The following is a 26,402-nucleotide window of genomic DNA, read 5'->3' on the forward strand; positions in this document are numbered from 1 at the left end:
GTGACTGCCTTGCAGAGTTGTTATTATTATTTTTTTTTTTAGCTCAAATGAGATGATGAAAATAAACCACTAGAAAAAATGATAACCAATTTTTGGGGGAGGTATCAGAATTGAAAGCAACCTACGCTGTTTTTGAGAATATGGGAAGCTTTGTAATACATTATAATTCATTATGTCTCAAGGATTTAATTTAATTTATATAAATTGTATAGTGTGGAAGTCACCTTGATGAACATTGATCTGTGAGGAGACAAAAACAAAACAACTGTTTTCCTCAAAGTGTTTATATTCTAGTGGGTGGGTTCTAGATCACAGTTTTGGGTACCTTTAAAAGCAGACTCTGGCATTATGGTACATAAAAATAGAAAATAACAGAAACATAAATAAAACAAAATAAATGACTAAAATAAGAATCACATGAACAGAATACAAATAAGTCATGTGGCGTATACTTCAAGAAGTCATCAACTTAGTCTTATTCCTTCATTTTTACAGATGGGGAAATGAGGTCAAGGAAAACATGCCTGTCATTAAAATAAATGCATGTATATACATATATATTTGTACTTAATAGTATTTCATTTTTTGCTTGCATATACAGGTAATTTTAGAAATCATTTTTGTAAAATTTTGAGTTCTAAATTTTTCTCCCTCTCCTATTTCTCCCTAATCCCCAAAACAATAAGCAGTCTAATGTAGGCTATACATGTACAACCATGTTAAATATATTTACACATTAGTCAGGTTGTGATAAAGGAATTAGAACTGAAGGGAAAAAAAACATGAGAAAAAATATTTAATGTTAATATAGTATGCTTCAATATACACTCAGACTCAATAGTTCTTTTCCTGGATGTGTATAATATTTTCCAAGGTGCATCTTTTAGAATTGTGTTAGCTCATTTTATTATTGAAAAAAGCTATATCTATTACTATCATTGAAAAATATTGTTGTTACTGAGTGCAATGTAACACTGTTCTGTACACATCCATCAGTATTAGTTTATGGAAATTTGTTCAGGTTTTTTGTGAAGTCTGCATGCTCATCATTTCTTATGCTATTATAATATTTTATTATATTCATATATCATAATTTATTGCATCTTTACTCATTTAGTGATCATCCTCTCAATTTCTAATTCTCTGCCATTACAAAAAAGAATTGCTATAAATGTTTTTGTACATGTGGGTCCTTTCTCTTTAAATGATCTCTTTGGGTTTTAAAGATCGATTTAGCAATGATGTTTATTTTTATATATTTGGTTCAGTTCTTTATATATTTTCGAAGTGATGGTTTTATCAGAAATATTGGCTATAAAAACTGTTAGTTTACTGGTTTCCTTTTAGTCTTAGTTGAATTAGTTTTGTTTATTCAAAATATTTTAATTTAATGTAATCAAAATTATCTATTTTTTTCATAATGTTACTATCTCTTGTTTAATAATTAATTCTAACCTTCTCAATAAATCTAACAGATAAACTGTTCCTTGTTCTCCTAATCTGCTTATGTTATCATCCTATAATTCTAAATCATGCACACATTTTGATCTTATCTTAGTATAAAATGTGAGATTTTGATCGATACCTAGTTTCTGTCATGCTATTTTCCCATACTCCCAGAAGTTTTTGTCAAATACAAAGTCCTTTTCACAATCCTTTTCATAGAAGGTAGAATCTTGGGTTTATTCAAACAGTAGATTACTCTAATTATTTACCACAGTGGCTTAGGTACTTAACCTTTTCTACTGATATACCACTCTATTTCGCAGCAAGTACCAAATAGTTTGAGTGATTTCCACTTTATGTTGCAGTTTTAAATCTGATATGGTTAGACCATCATCCTTTTCATTTATTTTTCATTAAATCCCTTTATATTCTTGACCTTTTGTTCTTTCAGATGAATTTTATTATTTTTTTCTTGCTCTATAAAACAATAATTTGGCAGTTTGATTGGAATGGCACTGAATAAGTAAGTTTGTGGAGGTAGAACTATCATTTTTATTTTATTAACTCTGTCTTCCCATAAGTAATTAATACTTCTCCAGTTGTTTAGATCTTTCTTTGTGGGGAAAAGTTTTCTAATTGTGTTTGTATAATTCCTGGATTTGTCTTGGTGGGTAAATTCCCAAATATTTTATATTGCATACGGTTATTTCAAATGAAATTTCTTTTTTTTCTTTTTCTTGTTGTTGGCCTTTATTGATGAGATATAGAAAGGCTGATGAATTATGTAGGTTTGTTTTCTATTCTGAAAATTTGCTCAAATTATTATCTCAAGTAGATTTTATTTTTTTTCTTGTTGAGTCTCTAAGATTCTTTAACTATACAAAAATATCTGCAAAAATAATAGTTTGTTTCCTTATTACCTATTTTAACTTCTTCCATTTCCTTATCTTATTGTAAGGCCAATTTCTAATATGGTCAATAATAACATCAGAGATAATAGATATCTTTGTTTCTTTACTGATCTTTTTGGGTTGTTGTGGCTTTTGTTCTTGTTGTTTTTAGGCCTTTGTTGTCAGAAAGGACCATGATGTCAGGGAAGTGATGTCCTGACATGCAAGTGTCTTGAACTTAAGTGAGGTAGGCTTGTGCAAGGTCATCTGCCTCACTTTTCCTTCCAGAGCCATCTGGGGTTCAGTGACAAGATATGGATTGTGATGACTGGTGATGGTCCTAGGTGAAATGGGATACCTTAGTCTTTTCAAGTTAAGGCCTTTAGCACTGCTCTACTTGACTAAGGCTGCACCCATTCAGTGATTAAGGGTAGGTAGCAATTGAGGCAATTTCTTTCACTTAAAAAAATCTAAATAAAGAAATGAATCTGGGAAGAAAAGACCCTCAGGGTTTCTGACCAAAACAGAAATGACAACTATTTACATTTAATTTCATATGGGATACAAAAAATGACCAAATGGGGTTTGGTCTATGATTTATTGGTGACCAATTAGATCTTATTTGGGATTGCTTCTAGTTTATCCCCATTATATTACTCATAATTATAGATAGATACCAGTTATCATTTTAAGGAAAACTCAAATTATCCCTGTGCTCTATCAAATTGTAAATAGAAAATGAGACTTCATTTTGTCAAAAACCTTTTTCTATATCTATTGAAATAATCATATGATTTATGTCGGGTTTTTTTATATGAACAATTATGTAACAGTTTTCCTAATATTGAACTAGCACTGCATTCCTGATACAAACCCTATTTATTATATTGTATTATTGTCATGATAAATTTCTGTAATCCCTTCTACTATTTTATATAAAGATTTTTTGTCAATGTATAAGAATGCAAGTCAAATTCCAATTGATAAAAGTTCAAATGATATAAACAGACATTTTTCATATTGAGTATTTAAAGCCTTCTAAAGTTATATTTAAAAAGTTCTTTAATTAAGTCACTAATGATTAGAGAAATTCAAATTAAAATAATTCTGAGGTCCCACTCCACACCTCTGAGATTAGCTAAAATAACACGAAAAGATAATGACAAATGTTGGACAGAATGTGGGAAAACTGGATCACTAATGTTTTGTTAGTGGAGTTCTGAATTGATTCAGCTGTTCTGGAGAACTATATCCAATGGTGTGCACACCATTTAATACAGCAGTACCAATACTGGGTCTGTATCCCAAAGAGATCATAAAAGAGTGAAAAGGGCCCACATGTGCAAAAATGTTTGTGGCAACTCTTTAAAAATCAAGGAATTGAAAATTGAGTGAATGTTCATCAACTGGTGAATAACTGAATATGTTTTGGTATATGAATATAATGGGATATTAGGCTAATTTCAGAAAAGTCTGAAAGACCTACATGAACTGATGCTGAGAAAACTGAGCAGGAGGAGAACAATGTAATCAACTATGATAGACTTAGTTCTTAGTAATACAATGATCCAAGGCTGTCTCAATAAACTTGAAATGGAAAATATCATCCACATCCAGAGAAATAACTATGGAGACTGAAAAAGGATTGAAGCTACTATTTTCACCTTTGTTGTTGTTTACTTTTTCTTTCTTACAGTTCTTCCTTTTTGTTCTGATTTTTTTTTCATATCATGACAAATATAGAAATATATTTAAAATGACTACATATGGAAAACCTATATATTTGCTTCCTGTCTTGGAAAGAGGAGAAGTAAAGGAGAGAGGGGAAATTTTTTGAATTCAAAAATCTTTTAAAAAAAGATTTTTGAAACCTATCTTTACCAGTAATTTGGAAAAAAATAAAATATTATTGAGAAAAAATTAAATATTTTTTTCTTCAATATTCATTAGAGCAAATGGTATATCATTTCATTCCTCTTTTTCAACTCTTTTTGAATTAGGTACCAGCACAATATTTGTGTTTTAAAATAGGAGGACTCTTTCTTTGCCTATATATACTATACTATAAACTATACATAGTATGATATATTATTGATACAATATTGTAATTAATTATTATTTAAATGTTTGGTAGAATCCACTTATAAATCCTTATGGTCCTGGATAATTTTTCTTAGGGTATTCATTGATAGTTTGTTCAATTTATTTTTTTTCTGAAACAGGGTTAAGTCTTTTATTTTCCCTGCTGTTATTTTAGAAGAATAGTTTTGTAAACATTAATCTATTTCACTTACATTGTCAGATTTATAGATATATAGTTGAGCAAAATAGATAGTAATTAATTCTTTAATTTCTTCTTCATTGCTTATGAATTCAACCTTTTTATTTTTAAGACTAATTTGTTTTCTTCTTTTTTCAAATTAAATCAAGCAAAATTTTGTCTATTTTATTATTTTTCTTCCTATGAAACCAAATCCTAGTTTTATTTATTAGTTCAATAGTTTAATTAAAATTAATTAACTTCCATTTTCATTTTTATAATTTCTAATTTGGTATGTAACTGGAGATTTTAAATTTATTTTATTTCTAGCTTTTTTAGCTGCATGACCAAATTACTGATCTGCTCTTTCTTTAATTTATTCATGTCAGAATTTAGAGATATAAAAATTTTACTAATAGCTGCTTTGCCTATATCCCCTGAATTTTGGTATGTTGTCTCATTATTGTCATTTTCTTGGCTGATATTGTTTCTGTGATATATTCTTTGAGTCAATCATTCTTTAGGTTTGTATCATTTAGTTTCCAGTTAATTTTGGTACATCTTCCCATGAAGCTTTATTAAATATAATTTTATTGCACCATGATCTGAAAAGATACATTTCCTATTTCTGCATTTCTGTATTTAATTGTGAAGTTTTTATGGTTGAAAACATAATCGATTTGTGTATGTGTCATGTACTGTTGAGATAAAGGTATATTCCTTTCTTTCCCTACTCAGTTTTCTGCAGAGGTCTATCATATCTAACTTTTCTAAAATTTTATTCACCTCCTTAAATTCTTTCTTCTTTATTTTGTGGTTAGATTTATTTACTTCTGAGGCTAGTTGGCAGGGGTGGGGGGAAGAGATTGAGGTTCTTTCTCCACTACTAGTTTTGCTTTCTATTCAACATCTCTAAATTTTTATATGTTATACCACTTGGTTCATGTTGTTTAATATTGATATAATGTCATTGTCTAGGTTACCTTTCAGCAATATGTAGTTTTTTTCGCTGTTTCTTTTAATTAAATCAGTTTTTTCTTTTGCTTTATCTAAAACCAAGATTGTTACTTTTTTCTACCTTTCAGTTTAAGCATAGTTTAATCTACTTCAGTCTTTTATCTTTGCATTGAGTATATATCTGCTTTAAATGTGTTTCTTGTAAATAACATATTGTAGGATTATGGTTTTTAATCCACATTTTTATCCACTGCTATCTTATGGGAGAGTTTATTCCAGCGCCATTTACAATTATGATTAGTATGTATTTTCCTCCATATTATTTTCCCATTTATACTTTTCTCTCCCTTTTCATTGTCTCTCCTCACCAGTGTTTTGCTTCTGATCACCTTTTTCCTCAATGTGTTCTCCCTTTGATTAGGCCTCTCCATCCTCTTTTGTCTCTCTTTTCCTCTCCTACTTCCCTATAAGGGAAGATAAATTTCTTTATCCAAGTGAATGTATATATTATTCCTTCTTTGAGCCAATCTGATGAGAGCAATCTTCAAACAAAACTCACCTCATCCCTTTTTTTTCCCCTCTAATAGGAATTTTGAGCCTCTTTACTTTGTGGTATTCTGTCTCCCATTTTCTTCTCCAAGGAAAATCGTTTTTTCATCCCTTATTTTTTTATCATCATATCAAAGTCAATTTGGACCCATACCCTCTGTCAATGTATAATTCTTCCAATTGTCCCAGTAGAAATTCAGTTCTTAAGGGTTACAAATTATCATCTTCCTATGAGGAATATAAGCTGTTTAATCTTATTGAACAATTTTTTTTCACTCCTTTAGTGTTTAAATTTTTATGCCTCTCTTTTTCTTTTTTAGTTATTTACTTTTAATAATAGCTTTTTATTTCCAAAATACATGTAAAGAGTTTTCAACATTCACTCTTGCAAAGCCTGGTTTTACAATTTTTTCTTTCCCTTCCTCTTCCTAGACAGCAAGTAATTTAATGTATGTTAAACGTATGCAATTCTTCTATACATGTTTTTGCATTTATTTTGCTTTGCAAGAAAAATCAAATCAAAAAAGAAAAAATAAGTTCTCCTGTGGCCATAAATTCCATCCTTCCTTCATGTAATTGAGAGGTAGACTATTTCTTGTTATCCTAATTTGCTTATGATCACCCTTTATGGTTCTTTTGAGTTTTATATTTGAAGATTAACTTTTCTGATCTATAGTTATATGAAAAAAAATTCTAAATCACTGGTGATTAATAAAATGCATATTAAAACAACTCTATGATACCACTTCATACCTCTGAAATCATCTAAGAATATAGGAAAAGATAATGGCAAATATTGGACAGAATGTGGAAAAAACAGGACACTAATTCATTGTTGATAGAATTGTGAACTGATCCAACCATTCTGTAGAGCAATTTGGAACTATGCCCAAAGGGTTATAAAACTGTGCATACCCTTTGACCCAACAATACCACTACTAGGACTGTATCCCAAGGAAATAATAAAGAAGGGGAAAAAGACCTACATGTGCAAACGTTTGTAGCAACTCATTTTGTGGAAGCAAAGAATTAAAAAATGAGTAGATGCTCATTAATTGGGTAATGCATGAACAATATGTAGTATATGAAGATAATGAAATATAATTGTTGCATAACAAATAATGAACGAGCTGATTTTAGAAAGGCCTGAACTAATGTTGAAAGAGACAAGTAGAACCAGGAACATATTGCACAAAATAACACATGAATGTGTAACGATCAATTATGAAAGACTTGGTTCTTCTCTGTCAGTAATTCAAAGCAATCCCAATAGACATTGGACAGAGAAAGCCATCTGCATCCAGAAAAAGAACTAAGAAGACTGAATATAAATCAAACACATCCTATGTTCACTTCTTTTTTCTGTTGTTTATCTCTCCCATATTTTTTTCTTTTTGTTCTGATTTGTCTCTCCCAACATGATTCATAAAGAAATGTGTATTAAAAATAAATTTACTAGGAAAAAAGTAAATAAATATTAACTTTTCTGTTCAGTTCTGCTCTTTTAATCAGGAAAGCTTGAAAGTCTTCTATTTCATTGAATATCCATCTTTCTTCATCAAAGAATAAGTTCAGTTTTGCTGAATTAATTCTACCCATGAATTTTTATACTCCATGTTCCTTTGCTTTCCAGAATATGATACTCCAGGCTCTTTGATTCTATAATGTGGAACCAACCTTTTAAGTCCTAGGTAACCTTGACTGTGGCTATTTTGATATTTCAATTATTTCCTTTGGTCTGCTTGTATTATTTACTTCTTGACTTGACTGTTCTAGAATTTGGGTACAATATTCCTTCAAATTTTCATTTTGAGATCTCTTTCAGGTGGTGATAGTGGATTCTTTCAAAGATTATTTAAACCTCTTGTTCTAGGATATATGAAAAGTTTCCTTGATTGTTTCTTTAAAAATGTTCTCCAGAGCCTTTTTTTTTTGATCATAGCTTTCATGTGGCCAATATTTTTTTCAATTCTCTCTTCTGTACCAGTTTTGCAGTTGTTTTGCTAAAGATATATGGTCCATTTTCTTCTATTTTTAATTATTTTTATTTTGGCAATGGATTCTTGATTTCTCTTGGAATCCTTAGCTTTGACTCATCCAATTCTAATTTTTAAGGAAATATTTTCTTCAGTTAGCTACTATGCTTCCTTTTCCAGATGACAAACTCTACTTTTTTTTTATTATATATATATATATATATTTTATAATATTATCCCTTGTATTCATTTTTCCAAATTACCCCCCCTCCCTCTATTCCCTCCCCCCGACGACAGGCAATACCATACATTTTACATGTGTTACAATATAGTCTAGGTACAATACATGTGTGCGAATATCATTTTCTTGTTGCACAATAAACATTAGAATCCGAAGGTACATGCAACCTGGGCAGACAGATATTAGTGCTATCAATTTTCATTCCCCTCCCAGTGTTTCTTCTCTGGGTGCAGCTACCCCTGTCCATCATTGATCAACTGGAAGTGAGTTGGATCTTCTTTATGTTGAAGATTTCCACTTCCATCAGAATACATCCCCATACAGTATTGTTGTTGAAGTGTACAGTGATCTTCTGGTTCTGCTCATGACAAACTCTACTTTTAAAAGAGTTATTTTTCAGTGAATTTTTTAATCCCTTTGATCAATTCTATTTTAAGAAGTTGTTTTCTTCAGTTATTTTTTTTTCTTTTCTAAACTGTTGATTTTTTTTTCTCCATAATTCTCCTGTACACCTCATTTCTTCCCAAATTTTATTTCTGTCTCTCTTAATTCTATCTTTTTCCTCTCTCACTTTTAAAATCTTTTTGCACCCTTCTAAGAAGACTTTTTGGATTTGAGACCAATTCATCATGCTACCACTAATCTACTGCTTCACATTTCCCTCACAGATTTGTTGTGAACTGCCTCCTACCCCAAAATTGAAATTTGTTATATACATATAGTGATATCATTTTGCCAATGCTCTCAATGGTATAGTAGATGATGTATCTGACATCAAAAACTTTTGGTTCCAATAATGGGTTTGCCCTTAATAGGATGTAGACTCATCAATCATAAAGTGGGCAATAAAAATACTTGAGAAATCACATAGTACAACTCTTTCCTTTTCTAGATGAAGAAAAGGGTAGCAGCAGGGAAAAAGTAAAGGGGAAGGGCAGTAATTATGAAGTATTTTATGTGCCTGGTACATTGATGATTCTTTACAAATATCTCATTTAGGTCTCATAACAACCCCAGAAAGTAGACTTTATTCTTATCCCATTTTACAGTTGAGAAAAATGAGGGGAAGTGACTTACTTAGGGTTATGAAACTAGGGAGTGTATGAGATTGGATCTGAACTCTTATCTTCCTCAATATCCACTTTTTGCTTATTGTTTCACTAGCCCTAAGTTACATAGGTAATATCAGAGACATAATTTTAATGTAAGTACTCTGATGCTGAACCTGTTACTTTAGACAAAGTATATGATTTATTGGTACCATATCACAGGACTATTATAAAGAAAGACCTTCATCAAGTTCAAGGCCAAAACTATTAAAATATGGGAATTATTATTGTTTCTATTGTCAAGCAATGAAATAGAATGCTGAATACTAATGGTAAAATATTTATTTAAGGTTGAAAAAGGATTTTATATGCATCTTATAATTTGATAAAATGTTGACTTAAAATAGTGAGAACTAAGTTGGAATTGCATTTAATATTCTCAATATGACCTCAATATGATGCAATATGACCAATGAAGATATCAAGTAAGATAAAAAAGAACATATTATGATGAAGAGGAGACAAATCAAGAAATGATTCTCTTTCTCTTTCTTGATTTCTTTGCGCTATAATTCTAATGGATTAGGAATCCATTGTTCCAAAGAGGAATAACTTTGGGGCATAATTTTACATTGTTCTTTGAAATGCCTGGACCAATTCACAGTAGTTCTCATTTACAGAATGATCTGTTTGAGGAAAATCCATTAATATATTTTAATTGAGTTACTTATATATGTACATTATATCCCTCTAATTTAAGAACCCAAAGTATAGCCATCATATAATAAATGCTTGTTGACTTGAATGAGGGCCCATTGGAAAATCAAAGTTGCAAATACACTTCTGCTTTCCAGAAGTATGCAATCCATTTTGGATGACAAGCATAAATACAGGAAATTGTATTGTTTTTTTTTGTAGGTTTTTAAATACCAGATGAACAGCACTGAAAATTAGTGCCTTTAGAATTCAGAAGACGAAGGCATTCTGTAACACCTATTAATGAATAACTACATAATCAGTTAGGCCACAACAATCTTTCTGAAATGTGAAAATGTCCAAAATATCAGATATGTCATCTCATCATATGATTTCTCTGCTAATTCAAAAAAAAAAAGAAATCAAGAATTCAATGTCATTGTTTCCAGCTTTCAGCTGTTATCTATAAAACACCCAGCTAAATCATTGAAATGAGAAAAGTGATATTAAGTAAATTTTTTGATAGCATGACACTAAATAGTATAGTTTTACTGATTTCCTCTAATATTGTATTAAATCCAAACTATAATAGTTGTTTCTCTAGATTCAACTTGTGCTTTTGCTGGAGTATTTTGCAATGTCTTTGTATCATTCCCCTTCAAAGAAATCTGAATTGAAATTGGTATTCTGATGATATTGACCAAAGGTGATAGAAGATTTACTTTAGAATGTCTTTGCTCCCCTATACCTTTATTGCCTTTTCCATCAAAAAAAATCTGATTACTGATATGTTTCTTTTTTCAATATTAGAGAGACAAAAGCAATGATCTTTAAATACAACATCCAATTCAATCACTTTATATCTCACACACGCACATTTACACACATACATACATACATACCCACAACTTGAAACAGAGGATTGAAGGAGAAAAAACAATGGGAAGAGAGTTCAGGAAACTATAAAGCCGACCATTTCTAAATCCAGTCATGTAAAATGCAAATAATTCAGTATTACTACCTGTCTACTCACATATTAATTAACTTTCTTTTATGAAAGAAACTTCATAGAAGCTAGTTGAGTAAAAAGTTATCCCGTTTAAACACCATTTTGAAAGTTGTGAGTGTCTCTAATCAACAGTTTAGGAAGGCCATTTATATGGTGGACCGATGGCAAGATCAGGACAACCCCCCCCCCAAAAAAAAAAAAAAAAGGCCTCAAATCCACACCATTTAAGAGTTCATTAAACAATCTGGGGATGTTTAGTGAGAAAAAAATAATAAGAAAAAATTTAAAGGGCTATTAAGTGAAAGACATATTAATTTGTTCTTTTGGGCCACAGAGGGTAGAAATAGTAATAATTATTGGAAGTTGCAGAGTGACATATTTATTTATTCTTAATACCATATCTTTCTAACAGAGCTAGTAGAAAAATTAGATGTCCTAAAGAAAAGTTTAAAATCATTTAATAGGGATAGAATAGGCATCATTTTATAGGGATAGCATATATATTTATATATATTCATATATATATATGTATATATATATATATATATATATATTCATTTATTGGGATAGAATAGAGTTTCCACCTATTGTTTTGATTTGATGTCCATTGAGGTCCTTAATTACTCCAAAGTTTTATGATATTATTATGAAAATTATTTCCTGATATTCAGCATGAATTTTCCATATATAGAAGACTTCACATAGAAAAAAAAAATTCTGGTGTAACAATATGCAAAATAATTATTAACAAAATAATAAGAAGAAATTAGTTGTCTAGCAGAGGGAGGACATTGTGTCTGATGCATATATCTTATAAATGTTGTCGTGTGTTTTAGTTGTTCAAGGCCTTCACAACCTTCTCCAAGAATTGTGACTTTTCACATCCTAGGATGAGCATGGCATTAAAACAACATGTGATTAAAAATTATTATTTGTTCTTGTGTGTGTGTGTGTGTGTGTGTGTGTGCACGAGCATCTGGGTGTGTGTCTGGGTGTGTATCTGAGTATTTTTGTGTGAGGTGAAAAGTATGCAGTAAAGAGGAGAATGTAATGAAAAAAATTTGTTCATTTTTGATAATTCATCTAAAGAAAAAAGTTAAAAGAATAATAAAGCCTTCTACCTGAAACTTTTGCGCTTTTTTTGAGCATATTTGTCAAACATGGGGATAAGAATATTTTAATTAAGCTCACTTTCTTAGATATAGGTGAAAACTGAATTTTCTTGAGGTGTCTATCCATATTCACTTATTACCTTTGTCCTTTGAATATATGTTTTTGAAGCTCATTTGATTTTGTCTTCAATGTTTTGCAGACAGAAAGTAAATAACGAACTTGCTTTCTAGGTTTCTGTCTTGTGAGCATGATTTTTCTTTGAGGAGAGTGTTAACAGCATTAGCTGAACTGAGAACAGTAACTAATTTACAAGAAGTAATGTCTTCTCTATTTTAAAAAAGAAAGAAAATATACCCAAGATCGATAAAACTTTTAGCCTATGATGGGAACTCAAAATATATTCTTCCTTCCTGTAACCCTCATTTTATTTATCTGGGTGTTATTTTGACATGACTGAACATTTTTAGATGGGCTCTGCAGAATCGAAGAAGCTTCCTGTCTACAAGTATCTGAGGAGTGTTTATATCAGTAAATCAATGAAGAGCTGCTATGAATTTTTTGGAGAAAAATATGAAATTAAGATTAGGATTTTTCCAACCAATTATGTTTTTAAAAGCCTTGGATAATAAAGGACACCTCTATACTTCCACAAATTATCTATTAACAAGAGTATTTACTTTTCATGGAAAATTATTTTCTTGTCCCAAACTGTTACTGACTACACTTACACATTTGTTAAGTGTATGTGTATGTATGTGTGTGTGTGTGTGTGTTTTCTGTCATTCAGTAATGTCCAATTCCTCATAACTTCATGGACCACAGCACACTAATATTGTCCATGAGATTTTCTTGGAAAATGTATTTTAGTGCTTTGCCATTTCCTTCTTCAGTGGATTAAGGCCAAAAAAAGTGTTGCTTTTTTTTTTTTTTTTAATTTGCTGAGGACCCCACAGTTAATTTTCTGAGTACAGATTTGAAATTGGGTCTTCCTAATTCGACACCCAAAATTCTAGCCACTGAGTCAGTTAGCTGTCTTAAAATTGTTGAATTAAGGTTATTAAGGTAATGGCTGTCTCAATTAAATTCACACAATTTGAAGATAGATACAGAGATGGAGGAAGGAAGAGACGATGAGAGTCACAGAGAGACATGCAGAGAGATACAGACAGATGTAAATTCTCTAAAATATAATGTGATCTTGGAATAAGTTTCTTAGGAGGCTTCTGGGAGCAGCCTTAGTTTCAGTTCAAAGTAATAATCACCTCAAATGCAGCCAGGAGATAAAGTTCAAATCCTTTATTGTTTCCTTCAAAGTCTTTTCTTCTTTACTGGCCTCCAGCCAGCACAAAGATGGAAATGGAATGAATCTGTCTCTGCCTCTGAAAGTGGGCTTGTCTTTTAGTGGGCTGGCTCCTCCTTATATATGCTCTCTTTAAGGTTTGAATCTTGTGGAACTCTAATAAGTACTAAGTACATTAGTGAACTAGAGAACTGATAAGTACAATGTTAAATTAGATAACTGACAGCACCTTGTAAGAATTCTAACAGACAGAAACATACATGCATACAGGAAAAAAGATAGAGAGAAAGACAGATAGAAACAAAGACAGAAATAGAAACTGAGAAAGAGAGAGGGAAAAAAGCATAAGGAGGAGCAGGAAGGGAAAGAGGAAATGGGAAAGGGGGAGAAGGGGAAAGAAGAGGAGGAGGGGAGGAGGAGGAAGAAGAGGAAGAAGAGAGGAAGGAGGAGGAAGATTTGAAGGAGGAGGAGGAGAAATGATAAAGAGAGGGAAAGGAAGAGTGTGAGAGAGGGACATCTAGAGAAAGAAAGATAGATTAGACCAAGCCAGAGAAGGTTGCTCTACTGCCAGCAAAGGAGAAGCTATCTTCTATCTAATACTTCACTTTTAGAGAGAGGCAATACAGAAAGAGTAGAAAGGTTCTATTCCTCATGTTCACTGGATAGAAAAATAAGACAAACAGACATCCAGAGCTCCCTCCCAGCAAAACTCAAAAGCTGTTTATGTTTCATGAATGAGAACCGGGAATTAAGAGAAGGTGAAATCAAAAGACCTAAACTCATATGTACTACACCTAACCTATTTAGATGATAGGTTAGAAATTCAGCCTCCTCACTTCATTCTTCTTTAGAACAGTTAGAAAGATCATCTCTACTGCCTTGTAAATTCTACCAGATTTAATGGTAAGTGGATATATTATGTATATTTCACGGAGTTATAATTATGAGAAAAGAATGCTCTTCAATTTTACACATATAATTCATTGGAAACCACCATTTTTTTCTTCAATTAAGTTATTATTGCTATGTGAAGATAAAAAGATACTTCCTCAACCCCAACAGTTAGAAAAAATGAATGGGAATCAGTTATTAATTATGTTAGTGAAAATAATAGCTAAATGATAACAAACAAAAACTCTTATTGAGGAATGTATGTAGTCATCTGAGATGCTGAACAAAACAGAAGTTCAAAGAACATTAAAATAACTATTTAAAGTGTTTCCTTTATAAGTTATCTGCATTAACTCACTAGGAAATTAACCAAAACATATTCATTTTGAACAATTGTTTCATTTCTTCATGCCCCTTCATAACATTTTGTTCTATAGAGTTTCCCAACAACAAAGTAGCCATGTCAAGTTATTAAAAATGATCAAACCAATGAATTCATAATATTAATTTTTTTAAATGAGTTCTCAAAATATTTCCCTTTTCATTATTTTACTAAATAGGAACTTTCTCTAATGTGATAAATTGAAATTAATAAAACATTGAATATACCACAGAAAATTTTATTTTTCATCAGTACTTCTCTTTGGATTATTTCATCTGATGATTTTTCTCAGGATCTGTGTATTTTGGTCAAAACAAGTGCAAATAATGTTCAGTTGTATATGTTTAAGATGCCTGTATTGTATAAATAACTGCATTATAAAGCAAAAGTGTCAGTTGCTTATTCAGATAAATTATCTCTATATGGAAACTATCCTGCTATTTTGACGTACTAGGATGATTGTTGTCATGAAGTAATTTCCTTAGAAATCCACTTAGCATCTTTTTAAATTTTCTACAACATACTACTCTATCATTTTCATCACAATTTTGTATGTGTTTTCTTAATTAATCAATCAGTGAGTCGATAAACATACGCCAAACACACAATATTGACTGGGCACCATAAGACTTCGATAAGAACTTTGTTTTTCTTTTCTTTTTTATTATATCTTTTTATTTACGAGATATATGCATGGGTAATTTTTCAGCATTGACCCTTGCAAAACCTTCTGTTCCAACTTTTCTCCTCCTTTCCCCCATCCCCTCCCCCAGAAGGCAGGTAGACCAATACATGTTAAATATGTTAAAGTATTGTTAAATACAATATATGTATACATGTCCATATAGTTCTTTTGCTGCACAAGAAGAATCAGACTTTGAAATAATGTAAAATTAACCTGTGAAGGAAATAAAAAATGCAAGCAGACCAAAACAGAGGAATTGGAAATGGCATGGAGTGGTTCACACTCATTTCCCAGAGTTCTTTCGCTGGGTGTAGCTGGTCTATTCATTATTGAACAAATGGAATTGATTTGGTTCATTCCATTGTTGAAGAGAGCCACGTCCATCAGAATTAATCATCATATAGCATTGTTGTTAAAGTATATAATGATCTCCTAGTCCTGCTCATTTCACTCAGCATCAGTTCTTGTATGTCCCTCCATACTTTTTTGAAATCCTCCTGCTGGACATTTCTTACAGAAGACTAATATTCCATAACATTCATTTACCACATTTTATTCAGCCATTATCCAATTGATGGGCATCCACTCAATTTCCAGTTTCTAGCCACTTCAAAAAGGGCTACCACTAACATTTTTGCACAAACAGGTCCCTTTCCTTTCTTTTAGATCTCTTTGGGATATAAGCCAAGTAATAACACTGCTGGATCAAAGGGTATGCACAGTTTGAAACTTTTTGAACATAGTTACAAATTGCTCTCCAGAATGGCTGTATGTATTCACAATTCCACCAACAATGTGTCCCGATTTTCCCATATCCCCTCCAACATTCAGCATTATCTTTTCCTGTCATCCTAGCCAATCTGAGAGGTGTATAATGATATCTCAGAGTTGTCTTAATTTTCATTTCTGTGATTAATAATGACTTGGAGCATCGTATCATATGGCTAGAAATTATTTAAATTTCATAATCTGAAAATTGTCTGTTCATATCCTATGACCATTTATCAATTAGAGAATGGCTTCTTGTCTTATAAAATAGAGTCAATCCTCTGTATATTTTGGAATGAGCCCTTTATCAGAACCTTTGACTGTAAAAATGTTTTCTCAGTTTATTGTTTCCCTTCTAATCTTGTCTGCATTAGTTTTATTTATACAAAAGCTTTTCAATTTGATATAATCAAAATTTTCTATTTTATGATCAATAATGATCTCTAGTTCTTCTTTTGTGACATTTTTTTCCTCCTCCACAGTTCTGAGAGGTATGTTCTTATAAATTATTTTTAATCTCATTCTTTATGCCTAGATCATGAACCCATTTTGACCTTATCTTGGTGTATGGTGTTAAGTGTGGGTCAATGCCTAGTTTCTTGCCATACTAATTTCCAATTTTCCCAGTAGTTTTGGTCAAAGCTGGGGTCTTTGGATTTGCAAACACTAGATTATTAAAGTTATTGACTAATTTTTTCCTTTGAACCTAACCTATTCCACTGATCAACTAGTCTATTTCTTATCCTATATCAAATGGTTTTGGCAACTGCTGCTTTATAATTTAGTTTTAGATCTGTTACAGCTAGGCCACCTTCATTTGATTTTTTTTTTCATTAGCTCCCTTGAAAGTCTAGACCTTTTGTTCTTCCATATGAATTTTGTTGTTATTTTTTATAAGTCATTAGAATAGTTTTTTGAGCGTCTGATTGGTATAGCACTAAATACATAGATTAGCTTAAGTAGTATTGTCATCTTTATTATATTTATTCACCCTATCCAAGGGCACTTAATATTTTTCCAATTGGTTAGATCTGACTTTATTTATATGGAAAGTGTTATGTAGTTTTGCTCACATAGTTCCTGACTTTACCTTGGCAGATAGATTCCCAAATATTTGATGCTATTGGCAGTTGCTTTAAATGGAATTTCTCTTTGTAACTCTGACTGTTGGATTTTATTAGTGATTTATAAGCATGCTGATGATTTTTGAGGGTTTATTTTGTGTCCTGCAACTTTGCTAAAGGTTTGGATTATTTCTAATAGCTTTTTAGTAGTATTTCTGGCATTCTCTATGTATACATAATATCATCTGCAAAGAATGAATATTTGGTTTCCTCATTGCCTACTCTAATTCCTTTAATCTCTTTCTCAACTCTTCTTGCTGAACCTAGCATTTCTAATACAATATTGAATAGTAATGCTGATGGTGGGCAACCTTGTTTCACTCCTGATCTTATTTGGAATGTTTTCAATTTATTATCATTACACATAAAGCTTATTGAGGGTTTTAATAGATGCTACTGATTATTTTAAGGAAAAGTTCATTTATTCCTATGCTCTCAAGTGTTTTTAATAGGAAGGGATGTAGGATTTTTTGAAATACCTTTTTTGCATCTATTGAGGTGATCATTTTTTTTTGTTAATTTGGTTATTAATATGGCCAATTATACTGATAGTTTTCCTAATATTAAACTACCCTGCATTCCTGATATAAATTCTACTTGATCATAGTGTATTATCCTGGTGATGATTTTCTGTAATCTTTTTGCTAATATTTTATTTAAGATTTTTTAGCATCCATATTCATCAGGGAAATTGGTCTATAATTTTCTTTCTCAGTTTTCGATCTACCTGGTTTAGGTATCAGTACCATTTCTGTGTCATAAAAGGAATTTGGTAGGACTCCTTCAATCCCTATTTTTTCAAATAGTTTATACAACATTGGGGTTAATTGTTTTTTTAAATATTTGGTAGAATTCACATGTAAATCCATCTGGTCCTGGGGATTTTTTCTTAGGGAGTTGATTAATAGCTTGTTCTATTTCTTTTTTCTAAAATGGGACTATTTAAGCAATTCTTATAACGTGCTACGTCACTGGAATGGGTATAATTATCTAATGGTTCAGTATGATTGATCTGATCCTACAAGGAGAGGTTATGGTCCAGAACTTGAAACAAGGTACTTATGCACTTACTTCACACCTTTAAAGGAGTTTGCTCATTGGTTCACACATTAGACTTCATAACTTTAGAGAGCATATATAAGGACAAGCACACTCTCTAAGAGAAGATTCAGAGTCAGGATTCAGTCAAGGAGGGACTTTGGGAGATTCACAAGGCAGAAACCCACAATCCCACACTCTTGGAGATTCAGAATAAAGATTCATTTCCACTTTTGTGCTGGCTGGAGACATTCAAACAGAGCTCTTGGGGAATCAGGGAGAGAGATAGGCTTCTAAGAAAGCTAACTGGGCCCAAGGAAGGAGACAAGACTTGAAGGAGAAAATAAAAGATCTGGACTTTAACTCCTGGTTGCATTTTGGGATTATTGAACTGAACTGAAACTAGGGCTGCCTCCAGACGTTCCCCAAGGGATCTGCTCACAAAGAACAATTATAATTTAGAGAAAAGAATATTACCTTTTGGTTCCTGAATGTGGGACAGACAGGATCCTTATTTCAGTGGAAAAGCCTCTGATCCTGGTCCAGTATAAAAGTCTCTCTGACCCAGAAATTAGGGTGAGTACAACAAGGAAACTTTGTCAAAGAGCTAAAGTAGAATTTCAGCAAAAGAGGGCAATTTTTTAGAAAACAGCCTTCTGTTTCTCTTCAAGGAAAATGTTTAGAAGCATTATCAAGGTTATGAAAAGCCAAGGATTGATGATAATTTTGGAGGAGATCAGTGAACTTTTAAAAACTGTGCAGTGTATGTTTATTTCCTTGGTTCTCTATGGGAAAATAATTGATACTAGAAGAGTGGAAATTAATAGGAGAACAATTGTGTCAATAGTATGACAAAAAGGGATCTGACTCAGTTTCCAAAGATACACTTAATACATACAATATAATACAACTGGCTTTAGGAAATGATATAAGTTATAGAATAAGGAAAAAGAAGAAGAAGCAAGAGGGGGAGGTGTCAACTAAATTAGGTGAAAAGGATGAAGAATCAGATAAGAATGGAGTTAAGTATAATTCTGAGAGTAGCACTTAACAGGAGCATTTCCCATCTCCTACTCCCTCACTTAACCCTTCATGGGTGAAGGAAGAAGGAGGAGGGGAAGAGGCAGAAACACAAACAGAATCACCTATGATGCAGCCATTTAAGTGTTACACTGGATAAAGTACTGGAACTAATGACAAGAAAACCTGAGTTCAAATCTTACCTCAATTTCAAAGTAGCTTTCTGAACCTGAATAAGTTATTTGATTGCTTTGTGCCTCATTTTTCTCATTTGATTATCTTTTCCAATTCACATTTCAGGAAGTTGTTTTCTTTTTTCACTTTTTAAAATTTTCTTTTAGGGAGTTATATGCCTTTTTCTGTACTCTCTTGCAGAGCTTCTCTTTCTTTTCCACATTTTTCTTCTAGCTCTCTTTTAAGATTATTTATAATTTTTTTTTTCTAGGAAAGTCTTGTGTGATGGGGACCAGGTTACATGCACTTTTGGGATTTTGTCTGGAGACTGTCTGCTATTAGTCTCCTTGGGGTTGAAAACCTGCTTTCTTTCTGTATAGAAGGTATCTATGGTTAGAGTTCTCTTGGCTTTTTTTACTCATTTTTTAAAAAGATGTTTTGGTCTGCCTTCAGGGCAAGGAGGTTTCCAGCTTCCTCTGAAGAACAGATATAGATATATGGACAGTAGCTGTCCTGCAAACAGGATGCAAAGAACAGCTGAGCTGAGGAAGTTTTAGTGCCCCAACCAGAGACCCCTCTCTCTTCCCCCTCCCTCCCACTGTGCAGATTTGTGGCTGCCCCAGGGAAAGCCCCCTGATACAGAATGAAGCTGTTCAGTTGTGCTGTAGTGCTGAGTCACTACATTGCTGGGTAGGTGTAGCTAGATCTTGTTAAATTCTGGCATTTTTACACTCCACTATTGTTGTTTGTATAACTTCTCTGCTGATCTACTGCTTTGCAACTAAAGCAGAGCAGCCAACCTATGGTAGTGTCCTCCCTGCAAATTTTCCGCCTGTGAAGACCATACCTACCCCTGGTCCACTCAGTATGCTAGCCTCTGTTTTCTCCCTCCCTGCCTGTGCTGGCCTGTTCCCACCAATCAGGACAAACCTTTTCTGGCTATTTTCCAGATTATCTTTGGTTGTTATTTGGTTGTACTCTCAATATTCACAGATTTTATCAAGCAAGCACTATTTCTGAGACTAAATTTGGTAATTAGTATTGAGAGTGGAAGAGGACCTTAGAATTATGTGTGTATCTTTTCTGCCATCTTGGCTCTTTTGTCTATTCATTTTTTTTTCTTGAAGAGAATCAATGCCATCATAAGGGTGATGTCCTGAGTTGTGCATGAATTCAATTTGTGTGGCTGAGTTGCACAAAATTATGAGCTTCAGTCTCTTCTACAGAATCCCTGAAGTTCAAAGGCAAGAGAGAAGGCAAAAATACAGATGGAAGAAATAACAAAAAAGAGAGAGAGAGAGAGAGAGAGAGAGAGCAGCTCCTGACTCTCCAAAGCTTACATTGTAATGATCAAGACAAATATATAAAAAAAAACTAGATACATACATATGTATATATACACACATATACATGTGTTTGCATATTTGCAAAATTAGTTAACACCTAGAGATATGGTTAGAATGCTAGAACTTTGAGCCGAAGATTAACTTCATATTTGTATATGAATCTCTGGTGCTAAACATATGACACATACTATATATTTAATTAATGCTTTTTAATTTATTCATCCATTCCTCTGCAAGCATCTAAGTGTTACACTGGATAAAGTACTGGAACTAATGACAAGAAAACCTGAGTTCAAATCTTACCTCAATTTCAAAGTAGCTTTCTGAACCTGAATAAGTTATTTGATTCCTTTGTGCCTCATTTTCCTCATTTGTAAATGGTTGATAATCATAGCACTGACCTCAGGATTGTTATGAGGAACAATTGATATAATATTTATAAAGTGCTTAGCTGAGTTCTTGGAATATAATAGATGATTATTTAATAAATGTTGGTCCCCTTTCCACTTATTAAAAAGTTGGTCAAAATATAGTCTCAATCACACAGTTAATGGATAGATAGTTATGATATTAGGAGAAGTATTGAAAAGTCTCCAGGATAGTAGATGGAACCCTATGGTTAAGAATTAATTAGAATGAAGGATTAGTGATGTAAACTGGAGGTCATAACTTTTGTACCTATGAACTGTATTCAAATTTTGTCTCATTCATTTATTACATATGTAACCTCAGATTTAAAAAAAAATAATCTTTATGGGCTTCAGTTTCCTCAACAATAAAATGGAAGACTTATGCAAATAATTTCAAAGGTCTCATCCATTTTAAATCTATCTTGTCATCCTATGACCTTGCTATTGGTCTGATCACTCAATTTCAAGTATATAATTGAGTTTAATGATAATCTTAGCTCATTTAAATTATACTTCTAAAAATATTTTAAATGGTAAGTGGAAAGATGTCCTTGACTGTATTTTAATTTAATTCAAATAAAATTTAAAAGACTGTAGCCTACCTTCAATGGGCAAGGCAATTCATCCAACGTATTCTTCTCATTTATATAAACTAAGGAAAAAAAATAAACATCTCCAGTCATCCTAATTTATCTTTGACTGAAAATTTTGAATTCTTGATTCCTATACTGCCAACTATGCCCCAACATAAACTCTTTGCATTTTATTTGGTTTCTTTTGTTCTTTGCAGTCTATGGCATTATTATTAGCATTCTCTGGGAATGGAAGTGATGATGTGTACTTAAAAGCCTGCAATAACAAAGAGAACATAACTCTGATTTTGGGGCTGGCAAATTCAGGGAGGCAGAGAAGATTTCAGTGAGAGCCCTGAGCAATGAAAATGAGGCAGCTATTGAGAGAGCCATATTGTCTGAGCCTCTGGGAATAGACTATATAGAATAATTCTGCCAAAAGTATCACTTTCTGATTCCTTTTTCCATCTCAAATGTTGTAGCATTTCTAATAAATGTGTTTTCTATTATTTGTTGACTTTGCTTTTGATAGAATTGAATTCATGTATTTATCTTGTCCAGACCAATACAGATTCCTTCCTTTTCTCCTGCTATATCCCTTCTTTATATGACAATAACTGAACTTTTTGATTGGTTTTTCAAACTTTTTTATTCATTTTTTGTCCCCTAAAGGAAAAAAAATGAGAAAAGCTACAATAGGTTTAATCCAACATAAGTAATGTGTATCAAATACTCAAAGTTGTCATTTACTGGATAATCTATGCCATGATTTTCCTATCTACATGAAATGAGGGTTTTTGATGAACTCTTCTAAACATAGTCAACCAGACTTCATCATTGGTTACTAATATGGAATGCTTCATGAATTTGTGTGTCATCTTTGCCCAGTATTGATGCTAATTTTATCTGTGACATTCTAATTTTTAGGATATCTGCTGCTGAAGCTATTCAATAGAATTCATTTGGATGTAACAGTGAGGAATAATCTCAAGTTTACTTCCCATCCTTCCTAGCATATACAACTTGCTCATTACCCTCACATCACATCATTTCTGTGTTGACCCAATGGTTTGACAAGAAAAAAAACAACTGAGAGTTGGTATATTCCTCAGTGTCCTGAAAAATAATACTTTATAAACATACCTGAAGAGTGACTATTCAGTAGTATTCCTAGACAGTATTTGCCCCTTGCATGATTTTTCCATCTTTGGCCCTGTTCTACTGAATACGGGTTATCTGGTCCATTTAATATTCACTTCACTCTTGCCTCAACTTATTCTGTAGTGCCCCACATTCAACAACTTTTTGCACTCCTCTCTCAATCATCCTTTCCAGTTTCACTTTGCCATCCTCATGTACTAACATTTAAGCTTCTTGAAAGTCAGAATTAATGTTTTCTTCTATTTACATGAAGTTCATATAGGTCTTGGCACATAGTAAGCAGTTGATACATAATTATCCCATATCTCTTGTCTGTGTTTCTGGTGGTCCATTTCTGCTGGAACTCTATCTTCCCAGAAATCAGCAGGAGTCAGGATCACTAAATGTCTTTATTCTAGATCTTTACCATCGCCTCCAAAGCCAGGTCACGAATGCCAGTGAGCTTGAGTTCCACCACCCAAGTTCTTCTTACTCCTCCCACACAAGTCACTTCCCCCTCTTTGTTTCACCAATCAAGTCAGCCCAGAACAAATTAATAGGGAACCGTCCAATTGGCAATTAGTCTCACATGCTTCATTATCCAAGTGCATTGCTCAGTTCTAGCCCTTTACACATTTCCCTGTCAATCTATTCTATATTTGAATGTTTGTGTTTGTTAGAAAATGTGCACCCGTCCCATTTTCCGAAGACTGAAAATTGTAAAGAACTTCTACTCACTCTTAATTCTGATGCCTTAGGTCAAGCAGAATCAGTGTATTGTTTGTTTATTTTTCTTACTGTTTATCTTAATATTGAGCTTGTGATATTAAAAAGATAATTAATACTTGAGTGAAGACAAGATAGAAGGCAGAAAAACAAATGGCTACAAGAAGAAGCTCAGGGTTTTTATTTTCAAAATTCCTATAAAAAGAATTCTCCATCTGACAAAGGACAAGGTTCAAGAATTTCTCATTGGCACTAATTCATTATCTAGTTTGAAAGAACTGGGAATTACCAAGACAACAATGATTAATGAAGATTTATTCTCCCTGTATCCACATATGAGTGGGCAGACAGTGGGTTCCACATATCCAGCTAGCAGCTGGCAGGTGCCATATGTATTGGTACAATTCTGTAGAAATGTGAATACGTATCCTTGAGTACTTGTTCTAAGCTATCAGCAGATGGATGGATATGAATTTGAAGAGGTCAAGTGCTTAACTTCACTGAATGAGCTATACAAGTTCTTAAAGTCCCAACAATCTTCAAAAAAAATATCAAAATGATTATCATATATTAGGATTGGTTAAAGGAACTGGGGATGTTTAATTTATAGAAATGATCATTTGGAGTGAACATAGTGTCTATCTTCAAGAATTTGATATGCTGTCATTCAAAAGGGGAATTAGATGTGTTATATATGGTCACCAGAGTTGAATTAGGAGCAATGGAAGGAAGCTTCAAAGAGACATTTTGTTTGATACTGGGGGGAAAACAACAAATAAAGTAAACAGCCTCTAAAGTATTTTCCAACTTGAAAATATAATGATTTTGTGATACCATAGTAATCTTAAACAATTGAATTAACATTTGGGGCACATGTTCCTTGGTTTGAGGGAGGTATGATTAAAGGAAGAATTATCTATTTGACAAGAAATGTTGGGGGAACTGGAAAGGCTCTACATACACCAAATTATTTGTACTGATTATGTTTTTAATGGCAAAGGACTGACAAAAATACAGGTACCTGTTAATTATGTAAAGCCTAACCAAATTGTGGAAAATTAATGTAATTGGGTATTATTATATACTATAAATACTAGTTATGAAGATTACTTTATAAAAGCAGTGTCTTGCCCCTCTAATTTAATCCTATTAACTTTTGTCTAAACATGAAAAAACAAACCTTCTTGAAATACCTCTTACAAAAATCAAAGAAAAAATACTTTTTTTTACCCTGAGAAGATAACAAAGGTAAAAATTTTAATAATATATTTTTTTTAAACTATGGGAATGTTTTATTTCCACTGATCTCTTTTTTCATCCAGGGGCTTTTCTCAAATATCATCATATTCTTCTAAGTTTGTTGAGTGACACTGAACATCTCCATTGAATCTTGTACTCTGGCAGATTCCAACACCTAGAAAAAGTCTTTATAAAATCCAGTAGTGTGTTATATATCTGCTGTCTAAAGCGAAGTCTAACTGACATCAAACATTTATCAACAAGTTGGCTACAGGGGGGTGAATTTTTAAACTGATGTCTTCTTGAGGACAGCTATTCTATTAAGATAGAGTGGGGCAAGCAATTCATCAATTATTGATATATGCACAAACCATGGAAATCTTAGGAAAATATATGATGTATTTTCTTTATCCCATATGCACAATACATGTACTTGGGTGAAAGTATATGCATGTGTGTAAATGCATATTCACATATTTAAATATGTATATGCATATTTGTAAGTATGTATAGTTTATTTATTTTTCTATGCAAATATAAGTTTGTACATGTATACATGGACATATATATAGAGACAGAATGAATAGTAATCTCTATTTCTCTTTTTCTTTTTGTTTCTCTTTCCCTCTCCTTCTTTCCTCTCTCCTTCTGTTTTTCTGCCTCTTTCTTCCCATTTGTGGGATATATAAAAAAAGAGTTTGATGTTTGTTTTTCATTCTTGAAGGGAACAAATGACATCAGGAGGGTAATGACTTGACTTGCATTTGAACTGAATTTAGGTGAAGCTAAGCTGTACCGAATTATCTGTCTCACTCTTTCAGAGTCTTCTGAGTTCAGTTACAAGATATAGGTTACAACTGGTGATGGCTACTGATGCAGTGGGGGATCTTGGTCTTTTTAAGCTTATGTCTTTCTTAGGTCTCAGTTTGTCTGAGATAAGATCCATTCAGTAATTAAAAGGTACATAAGAACTGAAGCAAAATATGGCCTATTTTGCCTTCATAAAAGAATAAATCTGGCAAGGGAAGACCTTTAAAGTTTCTGGTCAGAATAGAAACCATTGCTATTTACATATGCTCTCAGTCATCAAAACTCAAACAAGGAACAAGTGAGGTTTGTAATAAAGCTTATTATCCACCAATCAGTGAAAGCCAAAGTGATTTGGGTTAATGGCATAGTCAAGTATCTCTATTTGAATCATAATTCAAGAGATTATAAATGGAAAAACTCTACCCCCTCCCCCCAAAAGTGAACAAAAGTAACAAACAAACAAAAAAGATACCCCCTGAAGTATAAGTAATCAAAATTTTTATATCTTTGGACAGATCACTCACATATAAGGAAATGAATAAAATAGGAGAGAGATCATCATTTCCCAATTTCACTTAAATTTAATCATAG

At 32.4% G+C, this 26,402-nt stretch overlaps 1 non-coding gene across 1 annotated transcript; it reads right to left on the reverse strand.

The window, feature by feature from the left end:
- Positions 1–22,739: 22,739 nt before the first annotated feature.
- LOC141559217 (U6 spliceosomal RNA) lies at positions 22,740–22,843 on the reverse strand. The gene has a single exon (XR_012487286.1). It is a non-coding gene; the product is annotated as a U6 spliceosomal RNA (small nuclear RNA).
- Between the last annotated feature and the right edge of the window lie 3,559 nt (positions 22,844–26,402).

The sequence above is a fragment of the Sminthopsis crassicaudata genome, chromosome 2 (genome assembly GCF_048593235.1).
Source record: "Sminthopsis crassicaudata isolate SCR6 chromosome 2, ASM4859323v1, whole genome shotgun sequence".
NCBI classification, from domain to species: Eukaryota; Metazoa; Chordata; class Mammalia; order Dasyuromorphia; family Dasyuridae; genus Sminthopsis; species Sminthopsis crassicaudata.